Genomic DNA, 20,413 nt, shown 5'->3' with positions numbered 1-20,413 from the left:
GAGAAGTTCCTGGAAGGTGGTATGTCCAAACGGCACATGTTATAAACGTGGCGGAGTTGTTTGTCATGCAATAAATCTAGATGAGAGAAGAGTTACAATTGTGCAGAATTGGCTTTTTTTTGGTGACTTTGCTGTGCTTGGATTGAAAAAGGATAAACTTAAAAGTCCCTTGGTGGCATTTGCACTCAAGATCTTGTAGTAAAACGTAACCCCATTTTAACCCTTAAAAAAAATGAAACAAAGTTGTCTTCCTCCAAAATCTGCTAGGATTGGATTGGAAAACTTCTGGACTGTTTCCGTCTATTTTGCCTTGTTTTCCAGGATATCGAGTGATATTCCTGGCTACTCCTGACTGTTCTATCGTTTGGAGTGGGTGAGCATAATAAATGCCGAATGTGCAGATACGTTACATTAGCAAAGGCTAGTAATTTTACACCTTGGAAGTAAGCAGTGTGTCCAAACACATGTGCAATTGACAGAGAAAAATTTTTTTTGGCATCCCAACCTAACACCTGTATGATGGTAAACGGGCAGCATGCACTGATAACAGTAATTGTGGCACCATCTATAAAGTAAAATCGAACTAGCCAATTTGGCTTTTGTTAATCTGTTGCAAACTCATGATTCACAAAATCATTAATTCAAGGAAAATATAAGCTGCATTTTAGAACCAACTGACCAACAGTGCATGAACTAATAATCAATTCCAGTTTCACTTTTAAACAAATCCTTAAGCATTATATTCCAACAGTTGACTTAATGATATAAAGATATAGTGGCATGTATCTATTCAATGTATGTCTCATTGATTTCTATAAGAAAGTTAGCACATAACTCTTTCCTTCCCCGCTCCCTTTTTGGGTTATAAATTTTGTCTTAATATATTACACATCACATTCATAATCATAATTTAAATCACCTTCCAAAAGATCACAGAACTGCTGATTTCATTTTTTCGTGGGATAAATAGTTTAGCAAAGGGTTTATCCATTGCTGTTCTAAAGAGTTTAAAAGGTTTTCATTCCATTCAAATCCAGGCATCAGCTTTATTACAATCAGCTTTTTCATTTCCTTTAAATTAAGCACTGTTCTTTAATTTCCTTCTGCCGTTAGAATAAACATTATACATTAGGTGTGTTTTGTTTCGTCACCATTATATTAAACCTTATATATTAGGTGTATTTTGTTTAAGTAACAACATTTGTTCATAGAATGTAAGAGGAAAGTCAAGGGATTGAGCAACAGACTTAAGTCAGCAAGCCTCATTTATACTAACAAGAAACTTCAAAGTTTCTAAAATGCAATTGTAGATATATTGAATCATATTAGAATATAGTAAGGTTGCATTTGCTGAAGACTTATTTGAACAGTTATGCTGCCCTAAAATTTCTCTTTCTGGGACACTTTGACATACTGATTGATTTTAAGTTGTGAAATACCATTATGCAAAGCCTCTGATTCCACAGCTAACAACTTTCTTTCCCCTAATATAATAACACCACTCCATACTATTATAATGGTGTGAAATTTGGCCTTGATTCTCAACAACAATGCAGTGCTAGTTCTTGCATCTCATCCATTTGTGAGAAACATGGAGCTCTTTCCTTTTGATGGAATTTTTAATTATAAAAAAAAATAAATCTGCAAGTTATCTGTTGTTAACATGTATTTATTATAATGGATAATTCAGAATCCTTTGGGTTTTCAATGTTCTGTATTGCTTTTAATATCTCAATGGTGAAATATCTATGTAGTCACCATTCTTTTCTTAAAAGGTTTTTTTACATTTTCAAACTTACGAGATGTATGAGGCTTTAAAGGTGCTTATATATACACATATAAGTACATAGATGCAATGCTTCTCTATATATCGTGAATATACGTTTGTTAAACAAATAATTAGGATAGAGATTCTAAGTTGCCGTAACGCTGCAAACATTGTTTAAAAATACAGTTTTCCATTCTCCCCTTTATAAATTCTGTCTTTAAAATAAATCTCTTTAGTTCTGAAATCCTGCAAATTCTCCTGAACCTTGTAGTATCTGTCAACATTCAGGAAAGGTTTATTTTATTTGGGTGGATAAAGCTCCGTTTATGCCTTTCAGTGATTTATACGCATGAAGAGTAGATGTTATTCAAAACCAATCTATATCATAAATGATTTGCTGGCTTTTGAATGGGAGTTGTGTTCAAGTTATGCTTCTTCCCTAGATTCATTACACAGTTTTTGGCTAAGTAAACCTTTTTTTGACACAGTAAAAACACACACACACAAATATACAAAGGATGTGCAGATCTGACCCATTTTGGAGGAATATCATTGGTTTACCTAAAATTCTGTTCCTGTTTCATATTAGTATGTGTGTGTGTATGTTTTCAAAGCCTATTTAAATATGCCTTTTAATAGATATCTAAATCTAAATTTTCTCCAAGCTGTAGATTTGTAGGCAATACTTGTGATACTTAAAATACTCAAAAATGCACTGCAGTACTGGAACTATGAATCCAGCAGAATGTTGAATTTCAACCGATAACATTATTTTGCTTCATATCCTTTGAACCTCTCCTTCAACTATCTCCTTCTGTGTGTGTGTGTCTCTCTCTCTGTGTGTGTGTGTGTCTGTGTGTGTGTATCTAATCTAAAATGTTTTACTCTCTGACAATGTTAGCAGAGGCTAACAAAAGCTAAGTGGGTAATATATTTTAAGTTCCGGAGATTGCATTGAAGATTGTGTGTGTGTGTTTGTGTGTGTGTGTGTGTGTGTAGATAGCTGGATGCACACACACACACTTCTTAAGGATCATATTCTGTGCAATTGATGAAGTGAAGTGCAGATTGTGAAATCTTATGGCATAATGAACGGCTTAGCCTTCCCGCTTATGCCAAGACTAATGTGTCTCTCCACTGCAATCATTTCATGGGGCAATTTGCAGTGTGTCAGTTCCTCTATCATTCTTAACATGATGCTTATGCGGTTTTTCTGTCACCAGATGTGGTGACGGCCAATAGCTTAGAGACAGCTCTAAAACAGGGGGGAGTCAAACAACTTTGATGAAGACCCATTAATGCCTCCTTGCCACAAGAACAAACTTAGGTCTCCAAAGGAGCATCTGATGTGGCCTTCGGTGCATTTTCTGATGATCTGGATATCCGCTGTTTATAAGGAAGGCTGGCCTTGATCCTACCTCTGTTTGATCACACAGGCCCACCAGGACCGATACAGATGGTGCACAATATCGAGTGCTAGATAATCTTGCAGAGAGACGTGAGATGATGGAAATTCCAAGCTGTTGATTTCCGTGGGAAGAGATCCAAGCAGTTTGATATACTTAAATGCTGGTAGGATTTTCCAGACTGACGGATCATTACCTTTTAAGAGAATTGAGATGATCAGTTAAGGTTATTCTTTTCTCTTCCTAACACCGAAGTGCGAGGTTTTGAGCAAACTTTGCCTCGGACTTTTTGGGTGGCTTTTAATTCTATTCAAATTTAATTAGAGTTTAATTTGGGCTAATTAAGTAGCATTAATAGGATTACTCCTCACCTGTTTTGTATTTCTCTTCTTCAGTTTTTTTTTTAACAATACAACATAGAATTAACTTTTGGCTGCTTCCAAAGATGAGGGATCCAAATGGACCTCCAGGAACTTGGGTCATATATTTTTGCTATAACCAATTCAGTTGAATTTTAGGCGGCTGAACATGTAGGTAGGGAATAACATAATTATGTTTCATTTTAGCCACTGCAAGCTGTAAAAAAGGGCCCTTTTCAGCACAGCATATTGAAAATTTGACTTCTTAAATTTTAGTACATTAGGCACACAGCCAGTGAAAAGTTGCTGAATTTATTTCCAAGGAATATTGTGCAGGAAACAAATTGTTTGTGCTAAAACACGAAGCAGTGAGAGCAAATTTGCTTTTGAACTGATTTGGAGGTTTTATTTTATTTTTTAAAAATAATATTCCTTCCTATTCTAAGTCTTCAAAGTTTATTCTACCTTAAGCAGAAAGGAACAGTATGTCACAAGAATGGATGGGACTTTCTGTGTTCATTTTTGATACAATTTGAATTATCATTGTGTTTCTGCCTTAATCTGGACACTAAAAACAAATCCAGAAAACAGAATTTGAACTGCATGTATTTGTATATTTTTTCATACTCCAAATTGTGGAGGAAATATAAACTGAGATCCATTCTATACAGTAGCTGAAGACTGGCAGATTAATTAGAACATTCATACCCCACAGTTTGCATTTTATCTCCACATGTTTAAAATGTCTTTTTTGGATTGATGGATGATGTACTCCTAAATGTAGTATATAAAGGGACTATTAGATGTCAAGCATTTAAGGATCTTTCACATACACGCTTGTAATGTTTCATTTTCTACTGGATAAGTTGTTAGACCAGAGGTTTTAAAAAAGGATTTCTGAGCTGTCCTGATTTTTTTTTTTTTTTGGTTAGGATTACCTATAAATTACTCAGTAAAAAGATCAGGGAGAATGCTGATAGTCAGGAATTCCTGCATAAAACTGTACCACCAGACCATAGCTATAAAGTTATAGATTGAAATTTGGTTAACTTGGAGTTATGTTAGAATATCAAAAGAAAATTCTCCTGGAGTTTTGACCATGACTATTGTTTGATTGACTTCTGCATTCAAAGATGAAAAAAAATGTGTTCCTACCTGCCACAGCATCACATCTGAAGTGGTAACTCTTTTGAGTCTTTCTGTGTATCTGTGTTTTATATAGAATATTCAACTGTAGCAGGTAAACAATAGTGGAAATAAGTCATTTCTTGATCTGGATGGCAAGGGACATGCTGTAGTATATCCACATATTAAATATCTTTTTCTCTTTTAACCTTTGTCTTTGGTTATTGATTTTATATGTTCAGAAGGTAAATCAGGACTTAGGGCTGACTCTGTGTGAAATGGAGTAAGGTATTTAGGTATCTTCTTTTGAATTAGCGGATGACTTTCTTTCTAGCTCATAGCTTGGTAAATGTTGCACCTTCCCAGATTGTCATGTCATGTAACGTAACATGGGAAAGGGCCCGGAGTTAAGTCTGAATCAGTGACAAGTTACTATAATAGGCTAAGCCAGAATGTGGTTGTGGCTTAGTACACTATGGGTGTGAATTTGTCAGTTTGGTTTGTCAATATCACCTGTGAGTTTTCCATGTGATTCTACAAATCATGGTTAGATATCCCGGTTTGGCAGGAGATGAATCCCAAGACAGTCAAATAGGGATTTTCCTGAATTTTATTTCCATGGAAGTTTTATAGCTGGTGGACATTCTGAATATGGAACTCTACAGTTGCTTTGATCCTTTCTTCTAGCTGAAGATGCTGGCATAATTGAGCAATTTGGCCTCTCAAACAATTCTTGGAGGATGCCATTGATCCAAATATCTGAAAGGCAATAACTTGGAATGTCCTTGTCCTCTGTAAAAGTATGGAAGGAAACCAATGATTAAGTTTAGTTCTTAACCTGAATTTTCATCTTCTATTATTTGTGACACAGCAGATAATGTGGTTAATTTGTAGAAAGACTGATGTGTGCAACCTCTGTGAACGACAAACAGTTTCACAGCCATCTAGAGCAAAGTCTAAATTAGAGACAGAGAAATAAAAGGTCCAGAATTCAGAAGCTTTCATGCATCTTCAAAAAAACAAGTTGCTAGACCAGTATTTCTCACTCTTGGCAACTTGAAGTCCTGTGGACTTCAACTCCTAGCTGGCTGGGGAATTCTGGGAGTTGAAGTCCACAGGACTTCAAGTCACCATGGTTGAGAAACACCGTGCTAGATGTTTATTATTAGGTTTAGGTTTAGGTTTATTCGATTTATATGCCGCCCTTCTCCCAACCATTATTAATGGTTTACCATATGTATCTCCTATCACAACTAATTCAAATTTGTTGGACCATAATTTAGCTTTTTGAAACAAAACGTGCTTCTGGACGTCCCATTAGTAAAGAATCTCTTCCTGTTTCCAAACTATTATGTAGTGCAAAAGGATCTAAGAGAAGGCATTTCTTAATGCCTTAAATTTTGAAGGCAGCCTCAAGTACTGTTCCTCTAAAACTAAGAAGCAGAGGAGCGTTAAATTTTCTGTACAACCGCTGGTGAAATCACCAAGAATTTTGCTACCCAGAAATTTTGGCCATGTTCCAGCCATCATCATTCTAACCTTTTGCATTTTTACTTCGTATTATAAAACCATGCCTGTTCAATAATTGGCACGTACATCTGCCTGTGAACGTTTTATTTTCAAGAAGCATTAAAACCGGAAGGAATTCAGGGAGAGTGGGAATTCGAACAATTGCTATTTATTGAATTTTGTTCATCAATCAGTTGATAGCCTGCGGGACTCACAGACACAAGCTCGTTCCTGTAACTCTGTTTGTCGGATCACAGAGAGAATGTATATATAGCTCTGGAGAAAGCTCTGATTTGGCCCCTAACTGTTTCTTTGCTTTTCATTCCCCCCCCTCCCTGCTTTTGTTTCATTATGTAATTGTAAGTATATTACATAATTGTGTACAGCATTAAATATATGTGAGTGGGAGATGAAATATGCAACAAGGAGGTCAAAGCTTAACTCCTTTTCCATTTATTATGATACTTCCTTGCATAAGTTGGATGCGAATTATGGCGGCAATTATTATAATTGTTGTGAATCTTCACACTTTGAGCTTTTTTTTTTTTTTTTAAAAAAAAAATTGGCCTAGATGAATGTTGTTAAGAAGTTATCCGCAGTTAAATTCACAGTAAGTCAAGAATCTGTTTTGTTTATTTTATTTTTTTTTAAATAAAGAAATATTTATAGCTCGTTATTCTTCCTCCTCTTGCATCCTTCTTCAACGAAGCTGGGGAATAATTTATCAACATATGTTTTATCAACTGTCAAATTAGAACATTTTGATCCATGAGGAATTTGGGGAGGGAAGAATTTTCTTGTCTTTTTTTAAGCAGCACAAATTACAGACAGGGAAAACAGAGGATTTTCGTTGCTTTCATGACTGAGAATGACATCCTTTAGCATGTAGTTCTGTGCATTTTTATCTTGTATATTGCCTGTTGTCATATTCTCCTTTTTAAGTTTCCAGGAACTGCAAATTACACATTTCTCGCACTCGTCCAATTACAACCTCTAAAGGTCTCGCTCCGGCAGGATGAAATATAATACTTAAATTACTTAAATATGTAAAGTAGGTAGCTTTGGAATGTCATTAATAATGATAGGATCAGCAATATTTACAGCTCCTGATATTCTCCCCCCCTCTTTCTGCTGCCTTGATGGAGGTAAAAAGGCAGCCTCTTCTTTTGCCAGCTATTCCAACAAGCACTTTTGATGTCAAAGCAGCCAAGGATCTCGTCTTAATCCGTCTATCTGAGAACATTCCTAAGAGCATCTCTGCCACTGAGTTGCAATGTGGTTTACATATGCAGAATTACACTTTTGTAATTCTAACTTGCCAGCAATTTAAGAATAAGAGGTTGGCAGCAGATGTTAAAAGCAGAGATGATCCTGGGGCCGTGCACTAGTACCGTGTTTCCCCGAAAATAAGACTGGGTCTTATATTAATTTGTGCTCCAAAAGACGTATCGGGGCCTGTTTTCTGGTAAGGTCTTGTTTTATGGGGAAATACGGCACTAGATGCATCTGTCTGGTGGATGATCTTAACTGGGTCTTATTTTTGGGGAAGGGCTGATATTACGAGCATCCTAAAAATCACACTAGGGCTTAGTTTCCAGTTGGGTTTTATTTGCGGGGAAACAGGGTACACACCTAATTTCTGGAGGGACCTTGGGAGATTTGTGTGTGTGTGTGTGTCTGTGAGAGAGAGAGAGAGAGAGGGAGGGAGGGAGGGAGATCAATCTTGGTCAGAGAATCCCAGAATACATGTTGTCACAACCTTTAAGAAAGAGAGGTTTTAGATCTCACACTCTTACTGGTCTCCATTTTTGTCTCCCTCCCTGTTCGTCCCCAAAGCCCTGGGATTTTGTGGTACCCATGGTGTCTGCAGGAAAGGTGAAAATCTGCCACACTGCACCCCTCATCTTGCAGATTTTCAGACACACACCCAGAGACACCATTGTGTAAATAGTACACCACAAAGCTTCATACGGTTGGTCTGGGGGGAAAAAACAGATCTCCCAATTTTGTTAGTTTACAAAACTAAAATAAATTGAGAGGAGAATGCTGCATAAAGTTTTCACATTTTGCCCAGAAAGATCCATTAAATGACTTACATTATTCATTCTTAGCAATAACTGAGTTTCTCCCTTCTCCCTTTCATTTTTCCTTTCCTTTCCCTTCTCCTTTTCCTTTGTCTCCTCCTTTCTTCCTCTCCCTTCTCCCTCTCCTTCTCCCCTCCTCCCTCTCCCCTCACTTCTTCCTCTCCCTCTCCCTCCCTCACCCCTTCTCCCACTCCCTTCCCTCTTGTTCTCCCCCTTCTTCCTCTCTCTCACTACTTCTCCCTTTCCTCTTCCTCTTCCCTCCCCTTCTCCCTCTCCTCCCCTTCTTCCTTTCCCCTCCCTTTCATCTTTCCCCTCCCCCTTCTCTCTCCCCTCTTCTTCTCCCCCTTCTTCCCCTCCCTCACCCCTTCTCCTTCTCCCTTCCCTCTTCCTTTCCCTCCCCTTCTCCTTCTTCTCCTTCTCCCCTCTTTCTTCCTCTCCCTCACCCCTTCTCTCTTCACTCTTCTTCTCACCCTTCTTCTTCTCCCTCTCCCTTTCCTCTTCCTCTCCTTTCCCCTTCCCCCTTTCCTCCCCTTCTTCATCTCCCTCCCCTCCCTTTCTCGCTCTCACCCTTCTTCGTCTCCCTCCCTCACCCCTTCGCTCTCTTCCTTCTTCTCCCCTTCTTCCCCTCCCTCACTCCTTCTCCCTCTTTCTCCCCCTTCTCCCTCTCCCTCCCCTTCTCCCTCTCCCCTCCCTTCTCCCTCTCCCTCCCTCACCCCTTCTCCCTCTCTCTTTCCTCTCCCTCTCTCCCTCTCCTGTTTTTTCCCTAGCAATGATATATTTTTCTGTTACACTTGCCCGTTGCTACTTCCTGCTCCTAATCTTTCATTCTAAGAGGCTTTCTTGAATGTGTCTAATGTTCTGTTTTCACTGAGATTTTCTCGTAGCATTTATGATAATTTATTTTGACACATGGGTACATGGGACAAGGCAAAGAGTAATTTTATATACAAATACAACGGAATATATATTTTTGTATTGGTTTGTAAAAAGAAAAAGGAAAAATGGAAAGCAGAACTGCTTGTTGCCATCTTAGATGTTTTGATCCCACTGCTGAAAACTAACTCTTTGATTTTTATTTCTTTTGCCAAGTTATAGTTAATCAGAAAAGTCCCCTGGGCAGGTTAGGTGCAATTGAAATGGTCTTTTTGACTTTTTCTGCCCCCCCACACCTGCTATTAGTCCATGAATAGTTAGAAGATGTTGATAAAATTCTCATCAGTGGAGCAAGCTTTTTCCACAAATTTATTTAATTCCAAAGTGTCTGACGTCTATGTGTGAATATCTTGAAATTTTATTCAGCTGTCCACAGTTCCTCTGGCTTATTGGCTTGTTTTTATGTTCCAAGAGAAGATTTCATGTAGAAACCCTTCCAGTGCTATGTTGTTGTTGTTTTCTTTAATAAAAAATACTAGACCGGGAAGTGTGGTTAGCCAGGAAGTCTTCACGGAGGGAAAAATGTATAACAGAAAAACAGTCTTCCAGTAGCATCATTGACTACCTCCAACTGGCATCTAAACTCGAAAACATCACCAAGAGAAGAAAGACGCAAAAATAGACAGTTCTTTTCCATTGGAAACTTTTGGAGAGAGAGAGAGAAAAAAAAAAAAAAGTAAAGTAGATTTTGCAAAGCAGTTTTTTGTTCTGTTTTATAAGAGCAACACCACTAATTTCGGAGGGGTGTAAACTATTTATAATATTTCCCCATTTAGTGTGGTGTTTTTTTCTGCAGAAAAAATTATATCTTGGGCAACTTTTAAAGGAAAACAGCAGAAGAAAAATGGAAAGGGCTATTGAGAAGTCCCCACTGTGGTTGATAATCCATTCTATATCATTTATCGTAACATTATCCACCAGATTTTATTTGTAGCAGAGAAGAATTGGGGGTGGGGGGGGGAGGCTCAGCGGTCTGGAGAAGAATAACAGTAAATTAATATTTGCCTGTATATGCATTGAAGGAAATTGTCATTTATGTAAGCTCTGTAGCAAGCAGGAGTTTCTGTTTCCCCCCCACTATACATGACATGCTTCATTGTAAGCCTGAAGAACTTCCATGTGCAAACTCTTTCATTCCCTATCCTCTAATGCAAATTGAATAATGCGTTTGTCTAAAAAAAAAACCAGGAATGAGCTAGGCTTGATGGTGAAACACTTGGGATCTTATCTGCGTAAGGTGTGAAACAGCTCTTGTTAAAAAAAAAAACCTTTTTAGTCATGATGACATTTTAATTAAATACCTGGAGGAGATTACAGGAATATATATATATATATATATATATATATATATATATATATATATATATATATATATATATATATATATATATATATATATATATATATATATATATATATGCGCCTCGGAGCCGTGAAAAGCCTGCTCCTTTTTGATTCCTTTCCTGTGCTTATCCTGTGCTCGCCAGGGGTTTTTCAATGCTCCCATTGGGAAGGTATCCTGACTGCGAACACAGGCAGCCTGTCTGGCCATGCGCATCCACTCTTTCACCATTGATACAAACTGGATTCCATCAATTTTCTTGGCCCTGGGCTGGAGCAATTCAAAAACCCGCTCCGTGGATATGAAAGGCGGCACTGTCCAACTTCATGAATGGTATCACTTTTTGTCCAAACCTTTTAGGAGGGGGGGGGAAATGTGCATGCGCGCGCGTGTGTTTTAATAAAACCTTGGACAGCCAACTTTTTTTTCCCCTCCCTTCGGCTGAATAATGAAAACAACGAACACCGCCAAAATTTGCTTTCTCCTTCGATGGCGGTCGCCTCCCCCCCCTACTTTACCCACCCCCAAAAGACATTCCCCCCCTCCTCTTGTAAGGAAGAAAAGTTTCTTAGTTCTCCGTTTAAAAATGGCCAAGTGTATTACGCGGGCTGCCAGCGAGCCGGCTTCCCAGCCCAGATGCTTTATGGAAACAAAACTCTGTTTGCTTAGGAAGAGGTCGCATAGCCGTGTCTGTTGTCCCAGCACTATGAAGCATGTTAAATTGGGATGGGAGTTAATGGAGCAGAGACATACTGAGATTTTAACACTTTTCCATTTGAGCTAAATATACAGCTTTAAATCAGCTCCGCTGTTCTTCCACAGCGAGGGGAACAAAAGATTGACACATGCAGAAGCTGGGGTCGCCTTTTGCCAGATCGTTATGTCTGCCTTGCTGTGCCCCCCCCCCCCCCAAAAAAAATTTTACTTTTTTTTCCCCTTCTTTCCCAAAACCACAACACAGGATGATGGGACATTATAGGAAGAATTTCTACCAATGACCCTTTTTGCTCTTCATTCCTGCATCCCAGGGTAAATGTGAAACTAGGGGTGGGGGGGGAAACCCCTACCTTCTTAAATTTTTGCCTGAAATGGGTTTTATGTCAGCCAACTTGAGAAAAGAGTAAAAGAATGAGGTGAGATTGGATCAGTCAGAAATGGAAACAAAAAGTTCTGGATGGCTCGTTTAATGCAACACATTAAAACTTTATTAAGATGGAATTGGGACATCTGGGGTGCAATGTCTTACTGGTGCTCAGCCATTATCTTAGCAGGGGAGATGAATCTGGACATCAAGTTCAGCCACAATGCGATTGAATCACATTGCATTTAATTTAAATTACATTTAAATGTCATTTAAATGTAGCAAGATCGAGATTTCTGTCTTTTCTACAGGTAGTTCTCAACTGATGAACACAACTGAGAGCAGAAATCCTCTCATTAGTGGTTGGGGTTGTAAACGGAGGCATCCATGTGACCCAGCCTGGTTTTTTATTACATTTTTCACAGTGGCTGTTAAGTGAATCATTATGGTCCTTAAGTGAATCACACAGTTATTAAGTGAACAGTGCAGTCATTAAGCGAACAAAGTCTTACGAATTGGCAGTATTGCTGGAAACCAGCAAAAAAAGTAACACATTGAGGAAAGGTGAGCCAATTTCCAGGTTCCAGATATGCAAACGACAGGACTGCAGAATGGAGGGAGAAAGCATTTTACAATGGCCAAAGTGCTAGAGAGCCGAGGTGGCGCAGTGGTTAAATGCAGCACTGCAGGCTACTTCAGCTGACTGCAGTTCTGCAGTTCGGCTGTTCAAATCTCACTGGCTCAGGGTTGACTCAGCCTTCCATCCTTCCGAGGTGGGTAAAATGAGGACCCAGATTGTTGTTGGGGGCAATATGCTGACTCTGTAAACCGCTTAGAGAGGGCTGAAAGCCCTATGAAGCGGTATATAAGTTTAACTGCTATTGCTATTGCTATTTATTTTATCTCGTATTTGTAAGCCGCCCGGAGTCCTCCGGGATTGGGCGGCATATAAGCTCATTAAATTACGAATTACGAATTCTTTATGGGTCAATAAAGCACTTGTCCCAAGCACTTGTCATAACTCTGAACAGTTGTAAAACGACCAGACATAAGTCGAGGACTACCTGTGTTTGGTTTCATCGCCTTGAAAGCTAACCTGAGCAAAAAGACAGGGTGTAAACTGAATGTATGATGGGCTTTTTGAAAACACAGCAAAAACTGGAGAATCTGCCGCTCATTTCTTCTACATTCTGACGGGAGGTTGAGGGGGTGGCAACTGGACGTCTTTCCTTGTTTGGGTTTGAAATGTTTCATTGCTTATAGCAATAGCAATAGCAGTTAGACTTATATACCGCTTCATAGGGCTTTCAGCCCTCTCTAAGCGGTTTACAGAGTCAGCATATTGCCCCCAACAACAATCCGGGTCCTCATTTTACCCACCTCGGAAGGATGGAAGGCTGAGTCAACCCTGAGCCAGTGAGATTTGAACAGCCGAACTGCAGAACTGCAGTCAGCTGAAGTAGCCTGCAGTGCTGCATTTAACCACTGCGCCACCTCGGCTCCTTCCAAGTAGCTTCTTCTGTCTGAGCAAGCTGGTTAGGGGACCCCCATATATTAGCAGCCCCCATGGGTGCCAGGGACTGCTTCTGTGGAGAGAATCTTTGCCACAGACCAGAGGGCATATGGCAGGATTGGAAAACCTTTTTAGCACCGAGTGCCGAAACGGGAGCGTGCGCATGGGGGTGAGGGAGCACCAGAAACCGGAAAAGCAGTTTCCCAGCGCGCATGTGCGGGAGTGCCGGAAACCAGAAGAGCAGTTCCCTGGCGTGCATGCGCACACTGGGAATCTGAGCTTCTTGTTTCCGGCATGTGCACTGGTCACCTAATCTTCCAGTTTCTGGCATGCAGTGCGCGCAAAGACATGCATGCCGGAAACCAGAAGTTCAGCTGTGCCAGAACATGGAAGAGCAACGGGCGACAGCTGGTGTGCCCAGAGAGATGCTCTGTGTGCCACTTCTGGAGGGCCCACCCGCCCGTGCTCCTTACTGGTATTTGAAGTTTTCGGGACTTCCGCGCATGCACACGGAGTGTACGGTGCCTCCATGATGCTCTGCCGAGCAGCTAGAGCATCACAGAGGCATCACGGTAAGTACGCATGTGTGCGCCCGGCCCCGTTGCACCGTACTGGTTCCACTGGGATCCGGAACCCACCACTGATGCATGGGTAGGACTTTGCTCGTTTACATGGACCAGTTCCTGGTACACTGCGGACTGGTACAGCCCAGGGACTGGGTACTCCTGCCATATATATATCTCTTCCGGGGTGGATTCCTTTCTCACCTAATCTGAGCAGCTTATTAAGTGAGTAGGCAGAGAGTTGCTATGCGCCGTTGCTCCTAAATCCTTCTCTTAAGTGGGTCGTTAAGGGTGACCTCCTTGGTGAACCTGTGAAGTAGTCTTGATCTGCCCGTGGATAAAAAAATGGCGGACAGGTTGTGTCGGGGGCTTCCACTTCACTTGAGGGAAGGGAAGATACCCAGTTCGAGAGAAGAATGGAGGAATCCATTTATGCTAACGTGGAAATCCCTCTTCCTTCAATAGAGCTGGTGGTCCAGACAACTCCACCTAGATGACTGAGAATTTTCGTCAACGTATCTAAACTCTGACATTTGCCTTGACTTAATTCAACTGCTGCTGTGCATAAGGATGGGGAGGTTCTCCCAAAACCTTTGATGGTGCTCATACTAAGAGTAGATGCAGCAGGGTGGACAACTGTGGCATCTTTATGGCCTTTGGACTTCAACCCCCAAGAATTCAATGATTGCTCAGGAATTCTGGGAGTTGAAGTCCGGAGGTTGTAAAAATGCCATAGTAGTCTATCCCTGAGATGAAGCAAGGGTTCTGGAGATCTTTGGTCCATACCTTGGCTTGGGGGGGAAATTAAGCTGGGAGGCTTAATATCTGACAAGCCAAAGCCTATACTGAAAAGTTCCTATGAACCACATAGAATTTTCAGGCTTTATATTCTCTATTTAAATGTAGTGTGAATAGTACCTACAGTATTTCTTCCTACTTATCACTATAACCATGTTGCTCGTATCTTTAGAATTTATATTGTTATTTATTTGTTTCCTAGTATAATTTGATTGCTTATTAGTAACCTAGGACTATCACTAAGCATTGATTCTTGATGAATGTATTCTATTTTATTTTTCTTTATCTACACTGAGAACATATGCACTAAAGACAAATTCCTTGTGTGTCTAATCACCCTTGGCCAATAAAGAATTCTATTCTATTCTGTTCTATTCTATTCTATTCTATTCTATTCCATTCCATTCCATTCCATTCCATTCCATTCCATTCCGTTCTAATGCAGTGTAGGAGATTTATGGTTTGATAATGTTCTTCTTTTCCCCTAAATATTAATACAGATGAACCTAGGGTCAAATATTCTGATTCTAAGGGAAAAGCAACAATGAGGAAAACTGATGCAGAATTTGTTGGATAAATAATCCATTTTCCAAATCTGGATATTTTTTACTTAAAAGGACAAAAAGGATATTGCTGCTAAATCAGTTGGGATTAAAAAAAAAAAAAGATCAGGTACAACACAGATATCTGGAATGTCCTCTTCACCCGTTCAGCCCTTAACTTTATAAATGCAGGGGATTTGAAGCATAATTTCCAATATGATCCAGTGGTGGGTTGCAGGCGGTACGCCCCGGCACGCGTGTACCGGTGCTGCCGGAAGCAGCAGCCACCATACCGGAACGGTGCTTTGGAGGACCCGCCCGCCCTCGTTCCTTACCTGTATTTGAAGGAAACGGGCCATCTGCACATGCATGAGCAGCGTACAGCGCCTGCACGATGCTCTGCTGAGCAGCTGGAGCATTGCAGGCGGTGGGTGCGCATGCCCGTGATGCACGCCCGGTTCCCGTTGCAGCATACCGGTTGCAACGGGAGCCGCAACCCACCACTAATATGATCACACTTTCTCTGGGCACAAATTCTGGGAGACTTTGCAAGACAACGTGTTAAATTAAGTCAGGGAAGTAGAGATTTATTTACTTTTTGGTAAAATGAACGCGGGAGAGGAGGAGCTGGATATGGCCCACTTTCTTTAATTTCTTTGGATTTTTCCAGCCATGTGGCCTTCAGATTTATTGGTCTTCAATTCCGTAACCCCCAGGCAGCGAGGCTAAATGTTAGGAAAAGCTTGTCCCTCTAGAATTCTACTCCTCCTTTAGTGAGCTGAAAGCCATTTAATAACGACCACCTGTTGGGGTACTTTAATGCTAGTTTTGTACTCAATAGGGGGTTTTCGACGAGAGAGTCTCTTCCAATGTAGACCTTCTATAGTTTTTTTTTTAATGAAAACTGCATCTTGCACTTCCCTTGTGCGATGTCTAAATGCATCACTCCCCCAAAACAGGAGATGGCCACGTTATGCTCCTTTAAAAGCCGAATTTTGAGCACTCCTGTTTAAAAAAGGGAGAAAGGAGGGAAACAAACTATTAATAGAGAGGACACTCAGGAGTGGTGTCACACAACGATGCAGTGTGTCTTGCGGTGCCTTTCAAGGATTTCGTCCAGTTCTAATTTTTTTTATGCAAGAGGCAAGCCTCCCATTTCTTAAATTGATTTGCAGATGAGAAACAGCGACTCTTGTCTGTCCTCCTTCAAACTTTGTGATGCCATTCTTGGTCGGTAATATTTACCTAGATGGATGATTCCAGTTCATTTATTTTTAAAAAATTGAAAAAAAAATCTTTTATATAAAATAAAGACGATTATTACATAAATATATTAGCATTTATATTATTTGCTCCTTTGATTTACACTTCTCTTTTTTTGCCTCTGGTGAGCACTCAAGGTGGCTAACATAATTTAAAACAAAATATTAAAAATTTAGAACATAAATTTAAGCAAAAATTGGCATACCGTGTTTCCCTGAAAATAAGACAGGGCCTCATTTTCTTTTGACCCCTGAAATAAGCACTTGGCCTTATTTTTAGGGAGGTCTTATTATTTTTTGAGGTGCAGGAGGTGGCGAGCATGGTCACCTCATGGCTCTGCTGTGTTGCAATATTTTCAGAGAGGGCTTATTTTTGGGGAAAATGGGATAGTAAAATCATCTAACCATTAAAAGTCTAGCAAAAGAATTCTACAGATTCTAAAACCTTTGGAAATTTCATGTAAAAAGAGTAGGAGCCAAATGCAATTCTTAAATGGCTGGACTTAATTGATGGGAACAGCCAGGGGGGAAAACGACCATCAGAAGATTTTCAAATGGATCTTACCCCATTGATCTAAATAACCAGACTAATCCAAAGCAAGACAGGCCATCTCCTAAATATTTCGGTTCAATTCCTGTAAATGTTTTAATATCTAAAGTGCAGCTGAAAACAATTGGTAGGTGCCCCATGTATTTCAGTATAGGAATTCCACGATTCCTGTATTTTGTGTCATCTGCATTTTATCTGCTGATTTAAATTCAAGGAGTTTAGAAGATAAAGTTCCAAATGAAATCTGAACTTGGCAACTTCCACTCTTAAGGTGTCAAAATCTGAGTATTTCTTCCATTTGGGCTCTGGGCCATCTCATTGTGCCATAAACATTTTTATGTGTGATGCACATTAAAAAATGGACTTTTTTTTATCTATGTGCTCCAGACATTCCCGCCTTGAGCAATTTGAAGGAATCGTTCACCCAAACTTGTTAGGCCATTTATACCCCACTCTCTGCATTATTCATGTTATCTTTCTTTTTTCTCCCTTATTTGTTATTCTCATATGGACTTTTTTATTTATAGCAGAAGCAGTTCAACCATCAGGAAAGGGGGGTGGGAATGTTGCATTTAGTTGGCTGGATTGTTTCAGACCAACCTCTAATATGGAAAAGTTGTGAGTGCTGGCAAATCCGCAGTTGTTAAAAAGTGGTGTTTTTATTAAAAAAAAAAAAAAACAGAACTTATCCAAATTAGACATATGGAGGACTGAAGTGTGATGTTTTTCCTTTCCTAGAGAGCAGCTTCAGTCGCAAAATGCAGAGCATCTCTCTTGTGGTTTCAAATGCCACATGTGTGTATTGGCCACTGGTCAACTGAGATATGTAATATATTCTAAAATATGAATTTATATTCTAAAATATAAATTTAGGAACACTAGATATTGTGTTCCTAAATTTAGGAAATTCAGCCAAGGTCCTGAATTTTCCTTTAATAAAGAAGTCAACTGGAAGATTGTATCCAAAGACTGATTTACCTTTACCTCCTAAATACACGCAAATGAATATTCAATTTATTATATTTCAAATCTGCGGTTCCTCTCTTGATAGAGCTCCATTCGTGTGCATGGTTTTGTCCCTCTTAATTATATTTTTACAACAGTGGTGAAATTCAAATGTTTTTACTACCAGTTCTGTGGGTGTGGCTTGCTGGGCGTGGCATGGATTGGTGGGCGTGGCTTGGTGGTGTGGCAGGGAAAGGATACTGCAAAATCTCCATTCCCACCCTACTCTGGGGCCAGCCAGAGCAGTGGTGGGTTTTGGGAGGTACGGCCCGGTATGGGTGTACTGGTGGCAGCTGGGATCAGCGGCCACCCTACTGAAACGGTGGTTTGTTGGGTCCATCTGCCCGCCCGCGTTCCTTACCGCTTTTTGAGGGAAACGGGGCAATTGTGCATGCAAGCACAGTGTACGGCGCCTGTGCAACCTCGCCAAGCAGCTGGGGCACCGCAGGGTGGTGGCATGCACATGCGTGCGCAGCGCACGTGCCTGAGGTGGACGTCCGGCCCCGTTGCAGCGTACCAGTTGTGACGGGATCTGGAACCCACCACTGAGCCAGAGGTGGTTTTTGCTGTTCTCCGAACTACTCCAAATTTCCGTTCCCTGTTCTCCAGAACCTGTCAGAACCTGCTGAATTTCACCCCTGTGTCACAACCACTGTCAGTCAAGAGAATCACGTTTAGTGTCCATTGTATCATGCAGGATATTTCAAATGCTAATATTTTTCAGGTTTAAAAAAAATGTGAAATACAGTTTGGGTGGATTCTGTGCACTTTCTACAATATTTAAAAGATATATTTTTTAGGATGGATAGTCATCAGGAATGCCGGAGGCAGGGAGGGAGTGAAAACAGTGATCAAACCATGAGTTTAGGGTCCTGCCTTTTTTCTATGCATCTCCTTTATAGTATGGTCAGTGACTTTAAATGCTAAACAGTGGGATGTACCTGGGGTAAGTGTGATTTATATCAATGTGGCATATATTTATTTATATTTATCTGACTATTCATCAGATGCTATTTTAGATAGATACATAGATGATAGATAGATAGAAGATAGATAGATAGATAGATAGATTAGATTAGATTGCTTTTATTTATAGGCCGCCCTTTTCCCTGAGGGGACTCAGGGCGGCTTACAACCTATAGGGAGGGGATACACGTAATGACATATACAGACAGTACATAATTAAAAAAAATAGAAGCAACATTCATTCATCATTCGGGTGGGGACGGATCCTAATCTTTAACCCCAGGCCTGGTGGGATAGCCAGATCTTAAGGGCTGTGCGGAAGGTCTGGAGGGTGGTGAGGGTACGAATCTCCACGGGGAGGTCGTTCCAAAGGGTCGGAGCTACTACTGAAAAGGCTCTCCTCCGCGTAGTTGCCAGTCGGCACTGGCTGGCAGATGGAACTCGGAGGAGGCCTAATCTGTGTGATCTAATCGGTCGTGAGGAGGTAATTGGCAGGAGGCGGTCTCTCAAGATAGATAGATAGATAGATAGATAGATAGATAGATAGATAGATAGATAGATAGATAGATAGATAGATGATGGATGGATGGATGGATAGATAGATAGATGATGGATAGACAGACAGACAGACAGACAGACAGACAGACAGACAGACAGACAGATAGATAGATAGATGATGGATAGACAGATAGATAGATAGATAGATAGATAGATGATGGATAGACAGATAGATAGATAGATAGATAGATAGATAGATAGATAGATAGATAGATAGATAGATGATGGATAGATAGATAGATAGAGTTAAAATGTTACAAAACTTGTATTTTCCCTAATATACCTCATGCATCTTTTCCTAACATAACAAAATGTCACTAAATGCCACTTCTTTCCTAAATAGAGATCTTAATTTCTGTTGAACATTTAAGTCATGAACTGCATAGCAAAATTTGAAATAATGCATCATCAAAATAACCCGGAAAAAATCTTGATCTTATTTTGACAAGAGCAAATTTGGTTGCATCATTTAAATTATAATGTCCAGAACTACTGATGGTTATATCTGATTGCTGTTTGCTGAATTTGACCTAAATCCATGGATATTAATGTTTTTTTCTGAGCCCAAAAATACCTGCAACTATAAAATGTGTACACATATCAATAGTCCCTGACTTATAACGGTAATGGAGCTTGCCCGTTATGGACATAAGTTGTGACAATTGTAAAACGGGTCATCCAGGATTGATTTTATGGCCTATTTTGTGGCAGTCATTTTTTTGTGTGGCAGTCATTAAGTGAGTCAATTGTTTGCTATTGGCCGGTTTTGCCAAAAAGCAGAAGTAAATTTTGGTTTTCGGCCAAAACATTGTAAAATGTGGTCCTGTGACTTTGAGACACTACAAAGAGCCATAATTGTGGGCCGGTTGCTAAGCAACCAAAATGCAGTCACGTGACCTTGGGGGAAGTAGCCATTGAAACTTTGGAGCGGGGTCATAGGTATCCCTCGGGGGGTCTGTTTCAACTTTGAACAGTTTGCAAGCGTTGGGTCATAAGTCGAGAACTAACTGTACTAAGTCTAAAGATATACAATGCCTCAATCCGGGCAC

At 40.1% G+C, this 20,413-nt stretch overlaps 1 protein-coding gene across 9 annotated transcripts in view; it reads left to right on the top strand.

Annotated features, from left to right (window-relative positions):
* Positions 1–20,413, top strand: part of SOX5 (SRY-box transcription factor 5) — a 640,060-nt gene that overhangs the window by 144,756 nt on the left and 474,891 nt on the right. The window contains exon 2 of one of the 9 annotated variants that reach the window (XM_032221308.1): positions 3,205–3,340. The exons of the other annotated variants lie outside the window; for them this stretch is intronic. The gene's annotated coding sequence lies outside the window, so the exon portion shown is untranslated. The remainder of the gene's footprint in view (positions 1–3,204; positions 3,341–20,413) is intronic. 9 annotated transcript variants of the gene reach the window in all.

Source organism: Thamnophis elegans, chromosome 7 (assembly GCF_009769535.1).
Source record: "Thamnophis elegans isolate rThaEle1 chromosome 7, rThaEle1.pri, whole genome shotgun sequence".
NCBI classification, from domain to species: domain Eukaryota; kingdom Metazoa; phylum Chordata; class Lepidosauria; order Squamata; family Colubridae; genus Thamnophis; species Thamnophis elegans.
The sequence above is the reverse complement of the archived record's forward strand: the minus strand, read 5'-3'. Positions and strand labels throughout refer to the sequence as shown.